Here is a 24,023-nt window from a genome sequence, read left to right as displayed (position 1 = left end):
CTTTCACATAGGGAGCTCCTATAAAACAGAATAGTCTTTATTTGCTGACCCAATTACGTAAAATATTAACAGAAGGGAGGTTATTGCTGATCAACATCAACATCCAGTTACAACCAAAGTTACACGGTTCTTGTTGATGACTTCCAGTACTCTCTATTAATTTCACCCATCTCTCTGCAATGCATAAAATTCTTATGCATTAATTCATTCAAATAATATGTCTTCCATACAGAAGTCTTCATGTGGAAATTATTATTTATGAGGTGTCAAGTGAACAGCAGTACAGCTGTAAGAGACTATTTGGTAGAGACATGGAACAATTAAATTTTAAAAAACTGACACACCTTGTTAATTAGAAATGCCAACATTTGACATTTTTATTCCCAAGAAAATTGATTTATTATAGATTCATTTAAATTTTGGGAGAAAGATGCTGGGAATTCTGATTCACAGCAGATTTCCAGCCACAGGCTTCAGATCACCTTCTGTAGCACAAATAGATATAAATGGAATGCACTGAGCCCTCTGTATCTAAAACCCTGAATAAGCACTGCTGTGTCAAAGAACCGATTTCCATCCTCCTTCTGATTCCTCATTTCCTACCTGGGACTGTGCAAACCACTTTTTGAGCAGTCTTGCCAGTAGCTGGAAGAAAATTAATGATTTCACTGCTCAGTAGACAGAACGACGCCAGTGACCAGCTGTGGCCTTTTTTTGTGCTTCTTTTTGTGAAAGCAAAAAAGATGATATATGAATACAAACAGAATAGACACATTCCTGATTCTCAAAATTATTTTTATACCTGGCAGTTCTATCAGTGAGGGCGGTGAGAAGATTCCCTTCTACAGCTGTGTAACACCATCCCAAACCTCTTGTCTTAGAAGTTGGGTTTTTTCCCAGAAAACTTAATAATTCCATATACTGGGGCACTTACAACATCAGAGAAAACTGCCTTCAGCATCACTGCACAGCAGTGGAGTTTGTTTTCTTCACTAACCCAGATATTTAACAGTGTCATATGACCAACCTACAGCTCTCTGGAGATCAGTCACAGTGGCTGATAAATTCACACAACAGAGCAGTTGGGCTGACAGTGCCTCATGTGTCAACACAGACCTGCAATGGGGATGAGACAGTGAGGGACAGAACCTGCCACACCCCCAAGCACACACCAGGAATAAGAGGCTGAGTTTTTAACTTTTCAGGGCAATGTCTGCAGGGTTTCAGGCCAAAGCCCATCAGCAATAATCCTTTTAGCCTGAGTAAAACCAGTGCTGGCTTATCCACACAACCATGTCATAGTTCATACAAAACTTTATGTTAACTCACAGCATGGTTACGTGTTTGAGCTTCTTTGTTACTTATGCAAAACATGAATCCTTCTGCAAAACCTGTGTACCACAGGGAATTCTCCTTTTCAGCTCTTTGTAGCAGCTGGTTGAATAGAACAGGATAATTAGATTCCAGCACTCAGACGGCTGAGATTTACTGACTGTGAGGAGTAATGTTGCCCCCAGTGAAGGAAGCAGCATAAATAGCTCTGGCTCAAGGGGTACCTTGGACACATTGATATTGGCTTCACAAGGTATCAGTATGCCAAGCTCTCCCTGTGTGGGATGCACAGGCAAACCTGCTGGGGTGGGGTTAATGTGCCAAGAGAGGCATGGAGAGGCTATTTGAAGCATCTGGAGCATCTCTCAGTTTGACTAGAACACAAAAGAAGAGACAGTTCAAAGGGAAAATGCAGTAAGAAAGGAATAGCAAAAAGAAACAAACAAGTCAAGGAAAAAAAAAGAGAAAGCATTTGAAAAGAAACAAATCATAGCAAAAAGGAACAAGTCAAGGAAAAAAAAAAAAAAAAGAAAGCCTGAAAAACATTCTAGAATTAGAAACAAAGCCTGCAATTAATAGTCTACAACTTTTTAAAATCAAAATCACTGTGGAACATTCTATAAAGAACTGCTGTGCTATGGCTGTGTCCAGGCTTTAGGTTTCACCTGTGTCCCTACAATATTTTTGTCCAGGTTACCTACAATCCATGAGTTTATTCTTCTGTCATTGGAAGGCAGGAGTTATTAAAACGTCCTTCTGTATTTGGAAGGAACATTCTCCCATGGTTTCCTGAGAGCAAAATGATCCTTGGACATTTGGCACAGGTGAGAACAGCCAGGGTGCCAAGAGGACAGGCTCTGCTCAGAGCCCCTGCCAACCCCGTGGCCTGATTGTGCAGCAGACTTACCTTCAGCTGTGTCACCTTGGTTATTTCCCAACAGTTCCCCTTGGAACAGGTGCAGAAAAATGTGACAAAAATAAAGCTTTGTGAGAATCTTTCTAGAAACCCCTAGTCAGTATCAAAACCTGCTGAAGGTAAGTGGAAGATAAAGGCAACAGAAAGAACAAAAGGCATAGCTTGTCTGTTTTTCCTACAGATGCTGAGATGCTGTTTCAAAAGGGGTTATCTCAAAGAACACACACACGTGCTAGGGGCTGGGCATAATTATTTAGACTGACTGACTCAGAGATGTCACCTCTAACTGGTTTGTCAGTTGTCATGCACTGCCTGAGACAATCCTGCTCAGAGATGAAGTACAAGCAAGGCTTCTTATGTACTAACAACAATGCTGCACATTGCACCAAAGGCACTGTCAAGGACAAATCCAAAGAGCAGCTCTTCAGGCAGATTCTTACACACTAAGACATGAACAGAAGTGCCACATAACTCACCCAGGAGATACTGGCCTTCTGCTTTATGTGTGCTGGGGTCCAAGATCAGAGATGTGCAGGGCTGAGGTGCCAAAGCCATGAAGCGTTCAGAACCTTTCAGAATATTTTGCTCTCAGGGTATGAGGTCATATCCAAGAAACTTCTGCACAAGTCTGACCTCAACAGACAGTTAATCTAATCTTAACAATGTGGAGATTTCAAGTCATGATGCATTTATAAAGCTGTAGATGTCACTAACCTAAAACAGTTTGAAGACACTGTGAAGGGACAGAATAAAAACTGTTTTGAAAGCTGTTCACTGGAGAACTGTATTCTTTCCATGTGTTCTGTGACAAAAACAATCAAGACTGACAGACTGGAAAATCTCTGCCTTTGCTGCAAAAAAATTGATGCCCTGTATCTGCTAAATGAAGGCCACCTCTGCAGGTGTTTGTTTTGCCCACTAGCAGGAGACAAAACAGCCAGTGACATGTTCCAGGCAGCACTTGATATATGTATATGTATCTCAATATATGCCACCTTAGTTAATACAAAGTCATTAGCTACTTATTTTCTTTTACACTTGATATAAATCTTTATAGTGACAAATCAGAGGCTTGCTAGGAAGCACAGCAATGACACATCACTGCCTGTGACAAACCAGGGGACTGGAATAGTGCAATATTCTTGGGTCCATGTAGTGACCTCACTTTGTACAAAACAGCACAGTACAGGCAATTACACAGCTGTGCTTGGTCATGGTTTCTAGGCCACTTCAAACAATTTCAAAACAAATACTTCAGTTAAAGAGACAAAGGAAAATCCTACCTATACAAATGATATTTACAATCAAGACTTACACTGCTTCTGCCATTGTTCAGACTTGAAATGACAAGGAGTAGAGTTAAGTGGAGTTTTAAAGAACTTGCATGTAATCCAAAGATAATTCCATGCTTCTCATCTATTTCCTGAAAGAAGCTCTTGAAATATTCTTACCCACTTATTTAACACTGCAGCTATGCCTAGTCACTATCATTAAGGGAGATAAACATATTCAGAATAATTCAGCTCCACTAGCTTCCCTAAGGAAAGGAAAATGAAATTTAAAAAAACCAACTGCATTTTGAGTGCATCAGCCCCTAACATATGCTAGAAATTAGAAAGTAATTACGGTTGCTTAGAATGTCTTAAATACTGGCTAAAATATTTTAACTTCATTTAAGACACCAAATAACTGAAACTAAATCCTCTGCTCAGAAAAAAAATAACTAAATGTCTCTCCTTGAAAATAGGGCTTGAAGGTGATAAAAAGCATCCTTTTAGCCTAGCAGTTATGCTCCTTAGAAATTTTTGTTTAAGAAAGGAAAGGTTTGTGAAATTGTGGCTGAGATAGACTTACCAAATTATCACAGTTATTTTTTTTAAAAGCTTTAAAATGTGTTGATCGAATCGAACTTGATTCCTTTTTATTTGACTTTAGATTTTAGCTTTTCCTGTGTCAAATCAGGGAACATTTCTATAACTACATTTTTCCATAGACTGGTCTCTGATGTTTGAGATTTACTAACTAGATTATACTACTGATCTATGGCACAGAATCACATTCCTCCAGACCATGACTGGATCAGGTGGAGCCTTCTGATGAGAAGAAGAAAATTGTTCTTCCTCTGCAAGCTACCTCATTTTCAGGGAGGGAAGCTTCAGCCTCACATATAGGCAGGCAGAGGAAGAATTAGAGAACAAAAAGAACTCAGCAAGGTCTGGGAGCCTGTAGTTTATTCAAAGAGCAGGAGACAACTGAGAAAGTAGAGCTATTAAGGCTAACAGCAGAATAACCAGCTCTGGGGTTGACCAGCAATAATGGATACCAAGAACTACGATGGAAATTTGAAAATACCAACCCCTGTAACAAACCTGGAGAGAGAGAGCGCAGAATTAAACCAGAAAACATCCAAAGATACAACAGGAAAGTATCAAAATCTCACTGAAAACGTGTTGGAAACAGGTGTCTGATCTCAAATGTTCCCCTAGAATACCTTGTCAGCCTGTAGTTTCAAATTAACACTTAAACCAATTTCTTCTCAGGACAATCTCAGATTATAGGGTCCATCCTATTTCAAATTGCTTCCTATCCCCACCTTCCTTCTATTTAATCAAATGAATGTTACCATATTTCTGATATAACACAGTCAAGATAGGAAAACAGAACTTGTAGCCTCATCTTTATTTAACTCTAGGCTAAAATTACAGAAATCACCAGTGGTTTCACCTGCTTTGCCCCAAAAAGTATTTACTGAAGGAGAAACATGCTTTCTGATGACACCTGTGACAATAAAACATTGGTATGCATTAGAGAAGCAACAGGACACAGAGGAATCTGCCAGAGGCTCTTTCCCCCTCCCTAACACCACTATCAACTATTCCTTTTGCAGACCTTAACCCAGGCTACAACAGTACCAAGCTTTAAACACAGATGAATTCTCCCCAATACGTTTTTTGATGTAACTTCTAGACTTATTTAACATATTTATTGCGAATTCAATTCCCAGAGGAGCTCAAGCATTTTGGAAACTATGTGAAGGGCTGAACTTCAACAGACTGTTAACATCTGGAGTAAGAAGCAAAGAAATATTTATCAGAAATATTTATCAGCAGGTGGCTCCAGGTGTGGGTGAAGGTAACCTGGGACCAGGTAAACAGAGAGGGGACTCCCATAGATGTAACTTCATTAAAATGGGATTCAATGCCACCAGGATACGAGCTATTGATTTTTTTGATGTAATACTTCAGCACTTACTGCGAGACATTTTGTAACCACGCTGGAGTTTCACACAACGAGTTGTGAAGTTTAATGTGTAAAACACATCCACAACACACATTACCTTACACTGCCACCCTTTGCCTAAGTGTGCTGGGTTCATAAACAAAGATGCCTTTAAGAAGGGGAAGAATTTTACCACATTTCAATTGAATTACACATTCTTAAGAAATACTTAATACATCCAGTCTCCTCGTGTGTGACAGGTCTTCCTGTAGCTTTCAGTGGACACCAGCTCCAAGGAAGGATCTCAGAGAGCTGACATGATTGCTCTTTTAACATGAGCTTTGGCCATTCTCTGCAGCAAGACATTCAATGCACCCAACCATGCTGGAGGCACCTCACAGGTATTATTAACACTTGAATCATCACAAGGTGTCTTTTTTATGGCTGTGTAAGACCCACTGCATGAAAATTCACAAGCTGTTTTCAAATTTTTAGGAGTAACAAAGTGTCCCACAAAATAACAAGTTAAACAAGCAGATTCTTCTAGCTGCATACTTAAAATAATAGCTCATCCTATGAGCCTCATCCTAGTTGGAGAAATTTTTTTTTAACCTGGGGATTCATTCTGTGTTGTTCTGCCTTAGTTCTAATGCCACTGCCTCTTGTGGACTGCTTTTTTATAAGAAACTTTCAGTTCTAGGAAGTACAAAGTCTTCATGATAAAAAAAAAAAGTAAATAAACTTAAACATTTTAATTTTTAAGTTAATGAATTAATGCTATATTCTGACAATGTATTTTAAAAGACCAGTAGAAAAGTATCCTGGAGGATACTTGAAATGTCATATCAAATTAAACTGAAATGCAAAACCTCTCCTTCTGCTTTCTAAACACAGAATGATTCTGTGCTAAAAGGAAAAAAAAAACTGACATGGGAGAGTTATGCTAAGAACAGAGAGAGAACAGGCAATTAAAGACTTCCAGATTAATCAAGATTGGGATGACTATCTTTGGGCTTTTAATGAAAAGGAACATATGGAGAACCAGTGTCAGGGTAACACCTACATGTGATGGGATCACTGAATACTCCTTCAGCTTTCAATACAGTTTCATCACACCATGCCCAAGAGGAACCTTCCAAATAATTCCTATTAGAGAATGGACTAATTCACTGAGCAGAAAGTCACAAACTCCTGTCAGCCTAAGACAAGGATTTAATCTGGCAACACGACTTTTAATGTTTTTGAAAAATAGTTAGGTAAGATTAGTGTAGATCAAGTAGAGATTTACAGATTTCAAAGGCTTTCTAACACTTCACAGCTGTTTCAAATCTTCAATAAAGCATTATTTGAGAACAGATATTAGTGTCCTTTGTTTCTCAATCCAAAGGCAAGGAACAATACCTTCCAAAACAAACTGAAAGTGTTCCAGTAAAATGCAATGGAATAAAAGAGCTTCCTATTCACAGGAGCTGACTGATGATGATGATTGCATTGATTTAAAAAAGAATGGGAAAATAAAAAAAGGAGGAAAAATCTGGAAACGACTCCCAGCAAAATGCAAACAGTGGCAGCAAGAGATAAATAAAAATTCAATAGAATTGCTTTTCAGAGACAGAGAATGGAAAAAGTATAAAAAATATGCTTTCCATTAACACAGAAATAGTATTATTACAACTACCCAATCAAGAGATGCAGAAAATGTGTAACTAGAGGAGAGTGGTATAACCAGATTTTAGTGACACAGTGATAAAAAGGAGATTAAAAAGCAGCAGAAAACATGGAAGAAAACAAGTATTTGTAAACAGCAGATAAAGAACAGCTGAAGGCAGTAACTCAGGCTATAACATGGCTGATAAAGCAGCCTTGCAGCTTTCTAATCACCTAAGTCCCAAGACTACTGGTTTTGTGAGGAGCAAATAACTCATTGTTTTCATAGAGCAGTAAATCTCATGCATAATTTTGGAGTACTGAAACATGATGCATCCCTTAGGAAAGCAAACAGTTTGCAACTAATGGGGAAATGGACACTGGAAATGGAATAGCAGTGCAGTTTGGATAGAAAAATTCCCATATGGAGAGAGTCCTGCAGAGCAGGGTGTCCTTATTATCAGACTCCTCTTGGTGCCCAGAAGCCGTGTCATTTGTGCTGTTTGACTGTGCACTGGGAATTTCTGATCATCCTACCTGTGCCAGGGAAGAGGGGATGTAACATCTCCAAACATCAGTCAGGAGCAGGCTGTCAGAAAGGATGCCTCCCAGAAACTTCAGCAGAGGATTTCCAGAAGGGATTGTATACCTTTTGTTAAGTTTTATAATATTTTAACAACCTTTTGGTACTAGTAAGATTACAAAACTTAACTTACCTCCTTGCTAAAAACCAGGCAAGTCTTAAATAGGTTTTACATATCACTGAGCTCCCACCCATCCCCTCTGCCTCAGAAACCACCTGAGAGCACACAGCTCTGACTAATGAGAGTATGGCCAAAGCCCAGAATGAAATGTCACTTCCATGCTATTAAAAACTGTCGGTATTTATTTTATTCACTGTGTTTAAGTGATCCTGAAGTACAGAGGAATATCTGGGGGGACCTTAGGCCAGTAATAAATCCAACAGCAACGAAGCCTAAGGATGCAAATGGATGACAAATGTGTGGGAAACAAATTAGACACGATAAAGTAATTGAACATTAATCTTGGTATAATTGTTTTGTTACTAATTGACATTGATTGTACCTATCCTTTTGGATTTCCATGAAGCTATTCTTGATCCCAGTTTCTAACTTGCCTGAAGCCTTGTGAGGAAGCAGCATGTGCAATAACACAGGGCAATACTTCCTGCAGCTCCCTGCTGCTACATTCTAAATGATTCCTCTTTGCACAGATTAATCCCTGTTTTCTATACATATCTATTAGAACATTTAGACTTGCTAAAGGCTTTAGAAATCTACATACTGTATATTAAAAGAAGATTAAAGTTTGCATCAGGAAAGAATCAGAATTCAAAGCTTTGAGAAGGCATTCTAGATTTTGCTGTACATAAAAATATCCCTGCATACTCCTATTAACAATAACAAAAAATACAAGTCTCCTCTTGAGCCTTCAGCTCTAAGTTTGTCCCAGATTCTGACAAACAGCATGCAATTAAAGATCAGAACGGGAACAGAACAGGAATCAGATTTCTAAACCTCTCTGGAGGGTGCCATATCTGCACACATGTTGATAGGACTATTCCCTTCACTTTGGTGATTATACTGCAAACTGTTTATAACTCTGTGCCAGAGAGTAAAAACCACACCTAATAAAGGCTTCACCCACGGAGCACCTTTAACTCTTTATGCACAAACTTTCCCTTTCAAAAAACAGATTCCTCTTTCCACTGGTCTGATTGATTGGGGCCTTTTGTGGGTTTTTTGAAGGTATATATGACAGTAATACAGTTTAGTCTACATCTGACAAAAGTGCATCAAACATTAAAGATGGCACAAGATGAAGTTTTTTTATCAGTTAGAGCTATGTGATGCTTTGGTCACCCAAAAACTCTTTATAAGCTGACCACGATGCACAATCTTATGAATTCAGCCTTTCACTCCCTTAGCTGCAATTCATTCTAAGAGAAGTCAAGAAAAACAATTAGATGGCAATAAGAAAATTTTAAGGACTAATTAACTTTTTTTTTGAATTTTGATTCTTGACTGCACCTAGGAAAACTGAGGAAAAACCACAGCCATAGGGGTGCAAATTTAGGCCTCATTAAGCATCAATCACTTATAAGGAGAAGCTCTGATATATAGCAGCAGAATTTCCTCATTTTGAACTATTTGGGCTGACAGAAAGACTTGGACGTGGTATCTACTGTTGTTCAACAAGTATTACTTTATAGGTTGCTGTGTACAATTAAGTGTTCTTTGCTGCCTGAGGTGTTTTTCTGTAAGTTTTGTGCCAATTTAATGTGGTAGCATATCTCCTGCAGAAAGTGTAAATGGAAAAATACCTGTACCTTCTTTCCCCACTGGTACTTGTTAGGCTCCAACAGAAGAGAAGTCAGCTGAGAGAACCTGTAACAACAAATCAAAAATTAGAACTCAAATTCAAAAGTCAAACCCGAAAATTTGGCAGATGTCAAGTCTTAATCTGCTGAACCTTACACTGCATGTTTTAAGGTAAAAGTGTGGGGGCAGAAACCTTCCCCAGTTCTTTTTGAAAACCATCCAATTCAAATATTTCCACTGATTATCCACCATTTGATCTGAATAATAATTCTTACTGTTTCAGTTGAAGTTAGATTTTCCACAGTCTCTTGAGATGTGAAGATTTGAACACTGCTGGAGCCACAAATCATTTGGCCTTAGTTACAGTTTAGTTGTGGCTTAATTTATTTGTGAAGGATTTATTAAAATGAGAGGTACACAGTAAATATTTCTATACCCATTGGAGCTGGGTTCTGCCACAATATTTAAATCTTTGGCACATTCTTCAAGTATATACACAAAAATTTTAATAGGTTCACATACTTAATCAAGAATTGAGAGGCCCAACTCAAACTTAAACTTACCAAATATTAAATGCTGGGTTATTTAATCTACTATCTGTAAAACCTCCAGTTCCTTCTTCATATCTAATCATCATAGCTTGAAAAAAACATGGAGCAAAATAAACCAGATATCCCTTGTTTGATTAGCAAACGACTTCATCACTGGATGCACACATTTCTTTATCCTGTTTTGGAACATGCAGATCACAACAATTCTGTTTTCCTATTGGTTTCTTATCGATCTGACCCATGTGGGCTTGTCTCTAAAGGCATTATCTTAATCGTTATGTACAGCAATGTTAAAAGAGTATCTAAAGCAAAACATAAAAGGAACTTGAAGTAGCAGGCTGAAATCACAGAAAAGGTTTTAATAAGACTGATAGAAAACCACAAACTCTCCTCTGACATCTGCTGCAACTGGGGGCAAAAAATCAAAACCCCCCAAGCTGTGAAGAAGTAGATGCTTTTGAAGTTATACCACAGCTGAACACAAGACCATTGTTCTCACACTGCACCTCAGAGTCTGTCTGGGGTTTCTCCTCACTGACTGCAGGTGTCCCACACCCTTTGCAATGAAATCACTTTTCAGGTCTTTTACCCCTGCAGATACTTGCAAAGTTTACGAACAAATACCAGTGAAGTTTATAACTATAATAAAATTTCACCTAGTATTAGGCTAGCAATACTAAAATATCAATTCCTTGTAAAATACATTAATCTAAAAAACAACCTTCTGACATTCATTTTCATCACCTGTGCTTTATAGGTTTTTTTTAAAAAAATTAAATCAAATTTTACCACAAAATGGTACTGAGAAGAAAGAACTATGACCATTGAGCTGCTAAAAAATGCTTGAATGCTTTCAGGTACCTAGGCCTGAGTCACTTAAGCATTTAATTCCTATTGATCTTTAAAAAGCTCAGGCACCTTTATACTTTCATGCATCTGAGACTTGAATTCTTAAAGCCTTTCAATCATGATGAAAAAATGTACCCTATCACTTGCTAAATAAGTTCACTCTAGGTTGTATTTATGTCAGCTTTCATACGGGCAAAGAGAACAGCAATCATTTTCATGTAGCTTAGGGCTTGAAACAAGCTCTCACTTATACAGGAGTAAATTCAGGGTAATTCCATTTACTTCATTTGATTGGATCTGGCCTCTTGCTTCTGACGCTGCCTGTGGTAACAAAAATCTCTACTGTAACATTTTTTTCCCTCTCCAAAATAAGACTGCATTTTAAGGAGAATGCTTACTAAGAGGAATGTCAAGGTTTTGCACCACTTACAGAGACTGCTGGCCTCCTTACGTGGCTATTTGAGCTCAAGCAACCAAGATTATTTTTTTGTAAAGTGAGATAGGGAAGACATGCACACACACAGCAACACACATAAAACAGCTTCCCCTTACACACATAATAACTTTCCAATCCCCACCATCCAGAAAATAAAATGGAAGTCTAAACACCTAAGTTATGGCCCCACATAAACTGCATTCACAGGGCAGAAAGATCCATGCTTTGGATTAGTACTGCAGTATTTAAGAGAAGAAAATATGTCAGATACATAAACTTCTTTTCTGGCACAGTAAATTATTTTTACTTTTTTTCATTTGTTCTGGCATAGCAATTCCCAGCAGTCACCTGCCAGGCAGGAGCAGGTGTACAGCTGCTACTCTGCTAGGTAACACATCACTGAAAAGGGGAGCCAATTTCCAGCACTTGCAGAACATCTTCTATCACGTCTGCAGCAGAGTTTCAAGTCTGGCACATCTTTGCATCATTACTCTTGAAAATTTTGGCTTTTCTCTTTAAATACATAAATAGTCCATTATAACCTACTTACAGTTCCCTGTGATCATTATTCTTTCCACTGAAAATTACAGCAACTGGAATCCTCTGCACCGCAGCACAGACCGTGTACACCCAGAAAGAAATCAAAATGTGTCATCATTGTTGATAGAAGGATAAATATAGTTGAAGTCAGATTAATATTTCCAAGATTACTCATTTCTACTTCAAAAGAGAAGCAAAGATCATGTGCAAAATGACAGCTACCCATCTGGGACTGGAAAAGTCACCATATGGATGCCTTTTGCTAATTATAGATAAATTTTTGATCTAAGGGATTTGAAAGTAGGGATCTGTCAGTTCAAAAATATACTTCCTCTCCTCCCTCATTCAGGCAAGGTTTGGTGCTGGTTAATCAATTAAGCAGAGCACTGGATCACACAGATTTGCTTCACCTTCAAGAAGGCACTTTTCTCCCACTTCATGCCATATGCAGTCCCATTTGTAGCTCAACTAACGAAATGTTACAATGGTTCCTCTTTTTTCCCCCCAGATCAGAGAAGCCTCTATAATTTTTTAGCCCAATGGCTCACACATTCAGAGGCCACAGACTGCCTTATATTACTGCTCCACATATGATATCTCTACTGGAGCTACAGCATATACTCCTGAAAAACATCCTAAGTGGACTACAAGATGTTTCAATAACATAATTATCACCCAAGGTAAGTTCCTCCAAGAGCAATTAATTTACATAAATTATTAAGTACGTATTCCTAACTTTGTGCAAGTTGCTTCCTATTAGACTGTAAAATTAATTTTTTTCTTGTATTTTGTCTGCTGAATTGACTGATTAATTCTCTATCAAATTAGTCAACTGGCTGCATTTATTTCTAGACTGCATTATTTTTTTCAGCTTTTGTTTTGATACACTATTAGGGTGAGTTTGTCCTTGGGGAAAAAAAAAAAGGGGTTCCTCTAAACCCTCCAATTTTTGGCCTCCTAGAATGGCAAGCACTAGCTGATACTCCAATAGCAATTATATCACTGCCAAATGCAGAGGCTGCAGAGTCTTTTCATGCCTGCTTAGCATTTTATAGCATTTATACACGGACTGCATCAGCCTTTTTGTCACTACAGTAGAAATTCACTTCATGTGAGGGTAGCTGATGTGAAGAAAACTGCATCCCCAATCACTGGGAGAAAGAGGCTTTTCCACAAGACCACTGAGAACACTCACACACAGATAAAGCCTCGCCATCCTCCCTCTGCTGAGTTCTGTGGAGGTAAGGAATGTGTCAGGTGTCACCCCTCTGCCTCACAGGGCTCAGGAGGAGCTAAAGAAGGGCAAAGTAGCTGAATTCAGGCCAGCTGTTGTGTATTCACTCCTCTCTCTCCAGAGGAGTTTTAGACACATCACAGCACCTTCAGCTGTGCTTTAGCCACACAAACCCAGTACGAGTTCATGCCACAGACACTTGTCCACACTCTTCCTCTCCTGTCCCTGCAGAGTCTCACATTCCGTCCGTAATTAAACCAAGCACCTGCCACTGTTATGCACAGAATTAGGGCCTGTACCTGCCCTTGACACACCTCAGGGTTTCAGGGTTTCAGGGGTTTGGGGTTTCAGGGGTTTGGGGTTTCGGGGTCTCAGGGTTTCAGACTTTCGGGGTTTCAGGGTTTCGAGGTTTCGGGGTTTCAGGGTTTTGAGGTTTCGGGGTTTCAGGGTTTTGGGGTTTCAGGCTTTTGGGATTTCGGGTTTCAGGGTTTCGCAGTCGCTGAGCGGCAGCAGCGGCCGGCCCCTCACGCTGAGCAGCCGCAGGCGAGGCCCACACCGCGGTCACACCGCAGCCACAGACACCTTTGTTGTTCCTTTACAACCTTCCTTACAACTTTACAAGGTTGTTCCTTTACAACCTTCTCCCGAGCCGGGCTCCTGCTTCTCCGGGCCGAGCTGTGCCGTGCCCTCGGTACTCTCCTGTCCCTTCCCCTCGGTACTCTCCTGTCCCTTCCCCTCGGTGCTCTCCTGTCCCTTCCCCTCGGTACTCTCCTGTCCCTTGCCCTCGGTGCTCTCCTGTCCCTTGCCCTCGGGCAGTCTCCTGTCCCTTCCCCTCGGTACTCTCCTGTCCCTTGCCCTCGGGCAGTCTCCTGTCCCTTCCCCTCGGTACTCTCCTGTCCCTTCCCCTCGGTACTCTCCTGTCCCTTCCCCTCGGTACTCTCCTGTCCCTTCCCCTCGGTGCTCTCCTGTCCCTTCCCCTCGGTACTCTCCTGTCCTTTCCCCTCGGTACTCTCCTGTCCCTTCCCCTCACTACTCTCCTGTCCCTTGCCCTCGGTACTCTCCTGTCCCTTCCCCTCGGTACTCTCCTGTCCCATGCCCTCGGTACTCTCCTGTCCCTTCCCCTCGGCACTCTCCTGTCCCATGCCCTCGGTACTCTCCTGTCCCTTCCCCTCGGCACTCTCCTGTCCCATGCCCTCGGTACTCTCCTGTCCCTTCCCCTCGGCACTCTCCTGTCCCTTCCCCTCGGTACTCTCCTGTCCCTTCCCCTCGGCACTCTCCTGTCCCATGCCCTCGGTACTCTCCTGTCCCTTCCCCTCGGTACTCTCCTGTCCCTTCCCCTCGGCACTCTCCTGTCCCTTCCCCTCGGCACTCTCCTGTCCCTTCCCCTCGGTACTCTCCTGTCCCTTCCCCTCGGTACTCTCCTGTCCCATGCCCTCGGTACTCTCCTGTCCCTTCCCCTCGGCACTCTCCTGTCCCATGCCCTCGGTACTCTCCTGTCCCTTCCCCTCGGTACTCTCCTGTCCCTTGCCCTCGGTACTCTCCTGTCCCTTCCCCTCGGTACTCTCCTGTCCCATGCCCTCGGTACTCTCCTGTCCCTTCCCCTCGGCACTCTCCTGTCCCATGCCCTCGGTACTCTCCTGTCCCTTCCCCTCGGCACTCTCCTGTCCCTTCCCCTCGGTACTCTCCTGTCCCTTCCCCTCGGGCAGTCTCCTGTCCCTTCCCCTCGGTACTCTCCTGTCCCTTCCCCTCGGTGCTCTCCTGTCCTTTCCCCTCGGTGCTCTCCTGTCCCTGGCCCTCGGTACTCTCCTGTCCCTTGCCCTCGGTACTCTCCTGTCCCTTGCCCTCGGGCAGTCTCCTGTCCCTTGCCCTCGGTACTCTCCTGTCCCTTGCCCTCGGTGCTCTCCTGTCCCTTCCCCTCGGTACTCTCCTGTCCCTTCCCCTCGGTACTCTCCTGTCCCTTGCCCTCTCCTGTCCCTTCCCCTCGGTACTCTCCTGTCCCTTGCCCTCTCCTGTCCCTTCCCCTCGGTACTCTCCTGTCCCTTGCCCTCTCCTGTCCCTTCCCCTCGGTGCTCTCCTGTCCCTTCCCCTCGGTGCTCTCCTGTCCCTTGCCCTCGGCCCCGGCCGCCCACCTCCCCTCAGGCCCCGGCCGCACGTCCTCAGAGCCCGCGGCTGGATTCGAACCCGCGGCTGGATTCGAACCCGCCGCCGGCGCCTCTGCGCTGGTACAAACACCGGCACTTCACAACAAACCCAACCGACCAAACAAACAAACAAAACCCCCAAAACCAAGCAACAAACAAACCCGAAAACCCAACAAACAAACAAACAAAACCCCCCAAAAACCAACCAACAAACAAAAAACCCAAAAGAAACACACAAACAAAAACAAAACAAAAAAACAACAAAACCCCCACAACCCAACAAACCGCCAAAAAAACCCCTCAAAAACAAAAAATGAAACACCAAACCCAAAACCAAACCGAACCAAAAAAACCCACATTAAAAAAAACAACAAAAAAACCTTCAAGAAAACAAAAAAACTCCAACCCAAAACAAAACAAAAAAACCCCCACCAAACCAAAAAAAAAAAAAAAAAAAGGAGGGGAGCGGAAATTTTAAGACTTCAACTTTCTAACTTTCTAACCTTCTAAACAGGCCGTCTGGAAAACTGTGAGAGACACAGGAAGGCTCAAGGAGCCACAGGCCTCACCACAGACAATATCCTTAATTCCATGATCAAAGAGTCGCCTAAAGGCAGCATGAACAGAGACATTCCGAATAAGCTCCTCAAAAACTTACCTTTGGTGAGACTCAACAGTTTACATGCTACTGAAAGGCATCATCTACCTCCACTTGAAGTTTGCAAGGCCACACTTGAAAGTGTAAAGGTTTGTTTTGGCTTTAAAGAGTCTGTGGCTGTGCTGTGCTCAGGAGAGCGCTAAGCTGGAGGCAGGGAGCCGAAGTCAAGACCCTTGCTCACCTGAAGCAGTAATAGCAAAACCTCTTTTTTGTCACGTTTTTGAAGAACAAACTGTTTTCACAACTAAGCCAGGCCTTTCTTTGCCCCTTCCATCAAAGCCCTATCTATGTCTGTACAGCGAGAAGGGGCTGATTTATGGGGCTGGAGAGAAGCAGAACCTGGCCCTATCGATGCAGAGAGCGTTCAGACTCAGCCAGGCAGAAACTGCTTCAGACAGCCCAAACCTCTGTGTGCCCCACTCGGGGTTTTTGCTCTGGATTTTTAAACCTTACACTTCTGACGGGCAACACAGTGATGGCAACACAGTGGGATGATGCTTGAAGAAATTACCTCCAAATTGTACCAAAAGTAAAACATCTAATTCTTTTGCCAGCTGGTGCGTATTGTAAGCTGACTTGTGGGGTGCTGAGGTCCCATGTAGGTGTTTCCCAGAGATGTTCATGCAGGCTCAGTCTTTTGCTGCTTTCACAAGCTTAGCTTCCTTAGGATGTCTTCATTTGCATGCAGCTGAAGGAAAATTAGCACTAAGGAAAGATTTTCATGTGCCCATATCTACTAAAGATAATAATTCTCCTAATTCCCCAGTGCTGTTCATTGTCTTTGGGGAAAGTCAGGGGAAGAAAGAAGGAATCCCTCAGTAGAATGAACAGCAAGAGAACCTAGCCTGCCTGTGATAAAAACATTGATATTAATGAGTTTAAGAGATTGGCACAATCAGGTTGTTTATCTGATGGAAATATGGAGAACAATGTGAATCATGACAATTTCAAGGAAGAGAAGACATATTTGAAAATGAATGAAAAGAAGGTATGTTTGAAAATGAACAAAGCATATGTTTATACTTTCTTAGAAACAGCTTCAGGCCTTTTGTTAGTATCCCATGATAATACCAAGTATGAAACATCAGAAGAAAGTTTCTACATTTTAAATTTCCTTTAGAAGTGTATCTAAAAGTACAGTGAGCACTGCTTGGGAGAAAACACATCCAAGATTCTGTTCTACCAGAACTGCTTTTACGCATTAAGTAGAAGGTTTGGTGGATTAAATGTAGCTCTTCCCCACGCAGGGAACAGGCAATGTGAATTGAGGTCCTTTAGATGAAGTGCTAACTTTCTAAATGTGTACAGCTATATCTGGGAGAACCAGATCTAAGGTAATGATCCATTCAGGGGCTTTAACAAACAGATACTTCAGAACAAATGGACATTTATGTTGTGGGGGCTGTTTTTGTGTGTTAAAAGCCCAGAAAATTTTAATCACAGACGAATCATGCATTTTGATGTACTGGCCCAAACTAAAACAATTTACATATACCCTAACAACAGGTTATACTGCAGAGTGAATGTTATTATACATATTTATATAATGTTATTATACATATTTATATCTGAGGTAAAAGTTGTTTGTAAGCAACTACACACTGAAATTATCTGATCCTGAACAAAACATTGGAATATCAGCCCAGATGAAAATCAGATTATGTTATCTAAAAATACTTTCATAAAATCAATCATGAATTCATGGCATGTTTCTTTGCTTTAGCACAGTCCATCTATTATCAAAATACAGAGATATTTGTTTCTCTGCTCACTATAGCTAAGATTTTGGTAAGTTTTATAAAAGGAATGTTTTTCTCTTTTACTTAGTTGGACATTTCCTCTCTAGGCAATATTCTCAAGTTTTATGTTTATACTAAGTAAAAGAATTCTTATGTGACATCATAAATGTCTCATGTGCTTTGCAGACCTGTAAAGTCACAAAACGGAAAGTCATGTCCCTAAGAGCACTGGCTGAACAACAGGAATTACCTTCAGGCGTTCTGACTCTGGTGCAGCAAAGGAAAAAACTACAAATCAGGGCAAGCTGGCAGCTCGGCAGCCCATTTACACTCTGTGGGGACCCACGGCCAAGAAAAGGTGGCCTAAGACCTGTCCCTTTTTGTAAAGCCAACACAGGCAGAGCTGCTGAGGAGGTGATAACGCTCCCGAGGTGGCACTACCCTGGAAATGCCACATTTCATTTATGAAATCCCCTGCAGCTGGCACAGGGAATGCCCGTCAGAAGTGTAAGGTGTTCTAGGAGGGCTGGCAAATGAAGACCTCACTTTAGTCTCTTACAGATGAATGATGCCTTTGCTACCATCTCACACAGATCTTTAGGAGCCAACTTCTCCCAGGTTTATTATCCAGAGTACAAGAGACCTACACTGAACTCAGAGAAGCTGCCGCTGGAGATGCTCTCCCTCTGCTCTCAGTGGAAGATGTCGTGATCTTCTCCAGCACAGCTGGAGGACAGAGGAAATGTCACAGAGGGAACCTGCTTCTCCTGTGCAGTAACTTAGAATTTTACAGTTCGAATAAATATTCATGCCAGCTCTTTATATAAAAACATATAAATGCTGGTCTCTGTAAGTACTGATTAGGCTTTTAAGAACTATGAGGGTTTTAACTGTGTATTTTGTGTGTGCAAATGTATTATTACAGCAATTAACAACAGCTTCAAGCCATGGCAGTGTGCAGCAATTTCTCTGACAACTCCATGCTAAGTGCAGCAGTCCCTGTGCTGCCCACCAAACAGAGGGAACAGTTCGGGGGTAAGCTACTGCCAGGGCTTACCATGAGATCAGAAACTCTTCCTGGTCCTGCAGCCATTAAAAAAATGGGTATTTGTGTGTTCATTTATGATCTTTGCTTTCACTCAAAACTCATGACACTCCTAACAGGTGAACACACGAGTCAATGTCATTACACAATGTCATTACAACAACATATTTTGAAAAAAGCACTTGTGCTGCTAGTGCTGTAGCAAGGAACTAAGAAATGCTGGCCCTGAGGGTGCCAGTCCTCCAGTTTGCTTTGTTGTTTCCTGTCATTGCTACTATTTTACACGTATGGAAATGCAATTGCATCAGCAAATCAAGGTTATGAAATCTTCAGAAATTATCATGCTAAAATATTTGGTAATATTTTAAATTTAAATAATTAAGACTTTTAAAATATGCTTTTACCTGCATACACAAATCTGACTGTGGGTGTATTGGTGTTGTTTCCTGGGTAATTGTTGGAAGTGATATGTGCTCATGTAATGGAAACTTATTAGAATGCACAACCTTGTGCAGCAGCAGCTCCAGACTGTGGAACAATTTTTAGCCTCAGTTGGCACTATTATACTATGAGATGTCATTCCATAGTAACACAGGAAAAAATCCTACCGTTTGACCTGGCATTTCTGTCCCTGTTGTGCATGGATTATGCCATGGAGAGCTGCAGGCTTTGCCCCTTTGTTGACATAAGCCCAGGTGTGGATCTGAAGCTCAGAAAAAGCTCAGCACAGTTTTGCAGCTTCTTGGAGCCCAGGCTGTGGTTCAGAAGATCTGTTGTTTTGACAGAGTATTCAAAATGCATTTCCAAACCCTTAGTTTCATCGAGGGCAGTGAAATGTTATGGTTGCCATTCAAACACTTACACCTCCTGGAAGAGTCCCTATAAAATTATCCACCTTCTTGGCATCTATACAATGTTTAACATCAGTGGGTTAAAACACAATTCCATTTTTTATAATAGTTCTAAAAAAGCATTATTCATGGGTGTGTTTCTATGATGGTCTCAGAAAGGGAAGCCAAGGGCTACTATTAAAAATGTAAAGCATGGTGACTGTGCTTTAATACACAGTGCTTCAAGCTTCTCATGAAAATTTCATAATTTTTGATGTTTCAAAGAAACGACTGACTTAACAAGTGCTTGTGCCATTACTCACATGTATTTAAGTGTGTGACATTGTTGTCATCTTTCCTTCCGTTTCCATCCTCTGGAGAACGTAGCAGAGAGAACGGGAAAATTCTCCAAAAATATTTTCTAGTCCCTACAGGCTGAGGACAAAACAAAGACAAACACACACTTCAAGACATGAAGTCATTCAAGAGCAGTTGTAGTTTAAACCTCCTTCTATCTCTTGCTGCATCAGTTGTCACACAGCAGCCCTAGATCAGAGGCAAATGGGAGACAGAACTGGAGCCAGGCCACACGAGTGGCTTAACAAAGCAAACAGGTTCGAGTTCAAGAGTAGATAAACTCCTCAGACCTAAATAATGTAATAGGATTGCTCTGTACATTCTGACAGTAGCCTTTTCTTACAGGATATAAGAAATGAGCTTTTCTAGCAGACGGAGAGAAAGAAGGGGCACAGTACATCCTCTTGTTAAGGAACCTTCTCTCAGAAAAATAGTCTGACAGGTAGGTATAAGTTAACATAATTTACACATTTCTATAGCTTGGATAAGTGTGGGCTGTTAGTGCAGGCTGATGTAACCTGTGTGACAAGAGGCTGCAGACTGAGAAAAGATGAAAGAAGATTGGAGATGAAAGACCTACAGTATATGATGTGCAATTGACACCATTATTTCTTTCACATCTGTCCCCCAGCTCTTATAGATTAGGAGTGGAACACAACCTGCCTGTAAGTATGAATATATTGAAAGAGCCATAGGCAGGAACCAGAGAAGCACTGAAATTGGACAAGTATCTGAAGGACACTTCAAAGAGTTTTACTCTACCTAAAGAAGAACATTTGGTATTTTTTAGCCTGATATTTTTCCTCTTATGGTGCATTTGCACTATAATAAAGAACTATTTCACCTTCCTTCTGTCCTTTCACTTTATGAGGAACAAAACCAGCAAATTTGGGAGATCAACTACTATACCTTGGCTTTTATTATTCATTATCAAAAAAGTGAGAATCAAGATTTCATCCCAATTTCCATCAAAAATCATTACAACATGTTATTTTATTTTCCAGTTCTCTTAGAATGACTGAATCATTCCACTGGCCTGGCTGCCTTTTTTTATTCATTACCTTTAATACAAGTGTGGTCAAAAGCCCTCCTTCCCAAATGTGTGTTTAGACTAACTCAAAAATAATAACATAAACCCCACTGTAATTACACTGTTTTTATGTTCCTGTACCTAGACACTGGTATGTGCAGAAACCAGGACCCAACTCCATAAAAACTCCAATAAAGTTTGGAGTTTTATTCTCCAGCCTCTAACACATGGTGCTTATCCACTCTGCATTCTCCTCTCCTCTTGGTGCCTTAGACTTGGCTCTGTTGGGAGCTCCTCAAACAAATCCCCAGTGCTGTGTGTAGCTGTATAATTCCTCCTTGTTTCTAAATATTTTTTAAAGATCTCCAGGATCTTGTCACTGAGCAGCTTAGGTGGTCACAGAAACAAAATCAGAGCCAACATCTTCTGCCTCTACAGGAATCACTAAGCTATAGCCTTTGAAAATGTTATTTTGTTTTGAGGAACACTTTTAAAAACTTTTTCATTAGCTTGTTCTGATTTTTCTTCCCTGCATGCTACAATATTTAAAGGATGTTAAAACTTTCATAACAGTTGGTGTCTCATATCAAGGCAAAAATAATATACTTTCAGCTGTCTTGCTTTGCATGAAGATTTTAAAGAAGCTTTCTCTTCTGCAAACAATAATTGACAACTCAAGACAAAATCACAGTGTGATTTTTTTCCCAAAGAGTAAACAGTTTTCTTTCTTTTGTTTTGTCATTCTTTGTTCTATCAGTGTGTTTTGTCCTTCTCACTTGGGTAGCCTCCAAAGCTCTGATTTTACATTCCTTTATGTACATACTGAGAAACCCACAGTTGAAATCAATAAAGTAATTTAGTTTGGAAAGGATCTCTGGAAGTTATCCCATCCAACCCCACTAACACCAAGGACAACTTCAAACTTAGATCAAGCTGTTCAGGGCCTTGTTTGATTATCTCCCTGGGAGGAGATGTCTCAGCATCTCTGGGCGTCTTGAGCCAGTGCTGGACTGTCCTCACCACGAAAAATCCTTCCCATCACCACTGCTTGGAATTGTCCTTGCTGCACCTTGCCTCTGTTGGCCTTATGGCTTTTGCTGTGCATCTCTAGAAGACTGGATGTGCCTTTGCTGTTCCCTCCCATCAGGAAACTGAAGTCAGCAATTAGATGTCCTCCTCCCTGGCCTTCTCTTCCTGAGACTTCATCATCCTCCAGCTCCCTTGTCACCTCCACCCTTTTGGCCACAGTGGCTCCAGTACCTCAGCATTTGTCTGTCCTGAGGGTCAAAAAGGACCCCTACTGGTATTCCAGATGGGAGTGAAATTTAGCTTTGCCTCCATTTCTTGTTATTCAGCTGTATTTAGCAGTAAGTGGGTATACAATTTGTAGTTTTCCTTCAGTATCTGCAAGCCACAAGGAATTCTTCCCAGTTCTGTGGGTAGATAGTTTCTAAGGAAAGACCTCAAGCAAGATGAGTTCATATGCCTTTGGAGTAAGAGTTGTAGTAGTTTTCTGTGACTATCTCAAGAATCAAATAATAATCTTCTCCCCAGTCCGAATCGATCAAAAGTGGTTTATGTAAAGCAATATGTACTATTTGAGACAAACATAAGCAATGAAGGAAAATAACTGCCTCTCTGAAGATGAGATACCAATCTACCCTTTGTCTCTGTTTCTGCCAGTAGTTAAAGGGCCTTGCAGCAGATCTGTTTCTGCAGCAGGCATTCCATCAAACGTGTGCATTACACATCTGAAGGTGCTTGTGAGGATCACCAAATACAGCTCTGGCTCAGAGCTGAGAGGACACCCCTAGTTAGTATTCTGTTTAGAAACTCTTCTTTGAGTACAGATTGATTTTAAAGAAATGAGAAAAAGTCCAAATGAAAAATAGCAACGATTTCAAGCCTGATCAATTGAAAGTAATGGTTGAAAAATTCCTTTACCAGTCTGTTCACATATTTGTTGTCTGAAACAGCTCTCAAAGGACAGGATCAAATAAATAACTTTCTGCCATGGATTCAGGATTCCTATACAGAAAAGAACTAGTACAAGAAACAGGGACAGAAATGTTGGTCACAGAGGGTCAAATGTTCTAATTCTAGTGGAAATACAGCCTTGAATTAGATCCACAGAATACAAACTTGTACAGATATTTCAGTAATAATTCGATAGAAGATTCCAGGAAAGAATAGTTATTCAATAAACATCAAGTGCAAGTGGTAACAACAGGGTTCAAACTGCCTCAAAGGATATTCTGCCAAATAAATAAAACTGTGTTAAGTCCCTGATCAGAGGTATATTCCCATATCTGGCTTAAGGAAATGAAAATCCAGCTCCTCTGTTTAGTCTGTTAGGTAGCTGTTCACACTTGCAAATTCTCAGGAGCTTTTGTTACATGGATCCATCTGCACCTCTGGAAAGGAACGTGCAAAACTATTACATGAGCATGGCCCAGATCAGCTAATCTGGTGTTCTGTAATGCCTTCAGCTCCAGGCACTAATTGTTCCATGTTCTCTTCTCCACAATACACTCACACACAATTCCCCCGAGCCCAGAATTCCTTGCTAATTACTCCTAATTACCCCGGTGATATCCATTCCTGCTGTCCTGTCACACAGTTCTGTGTCACCTCTGTTACTCCTACGTGGCCAGCCTCTGCTGAAGACTGCTACCTCTTGGTCTAATCCAGACCCCACCTTCTCCTTCCCCAAGAGTCCAAATCACCATCACCTTTAGTCCAGAAAGTAATAAGTCTGATGGGGGAGAAAATAAAGCAGATCCCTGTAACAGAACTGTGGGCTGCCCAAAATCTGCCAGAATGCACAAACTGTGTTGCACAAGACACAGGTGTGAGGGCAAGGTGACCCAGTTACTCCAGGGAATGTTTTACTCAGTTCCTGGGGCTTTCATAGGCGCAGTCACAGCCTCAACCATTTCTATAACCCAAACACAACCCTTCAGCCCAAATAATGTTATCTTGTGGAGCACTAACAGGAGTATCATCTGTGCTGGGGTGAAACGAAGCAAGTACAAAGTTCATGCCACACGCTCTGGCTGATTCACACCTCTGATCTGGACCATGCCTCTTCATCCGGGTGAATCTGCAGCGCTGAGGAAAGGTGTTAATGATCACCTGATGAAGATGGAGCTCAGTT

Source organism: Sylvia atricapilla, chromosome 15 (assembly GCF_009819655.1).
Source record: "Sylvia atricapilla isolate bSylAtr1 chromosome 15, bSylAtr1.pri, whole genome shotgun sequence".
In the NCBI taxonomy this organism is placed as follows: domain Eukaryota; kingdom Metazoa; phylum Chordata; class Aves; order Passeriformes; family Sylviidae; genus Sylvia; species Sylvia atricapilla.
This window is presented reverse-complemented; position numbering follows the sequence as displayed.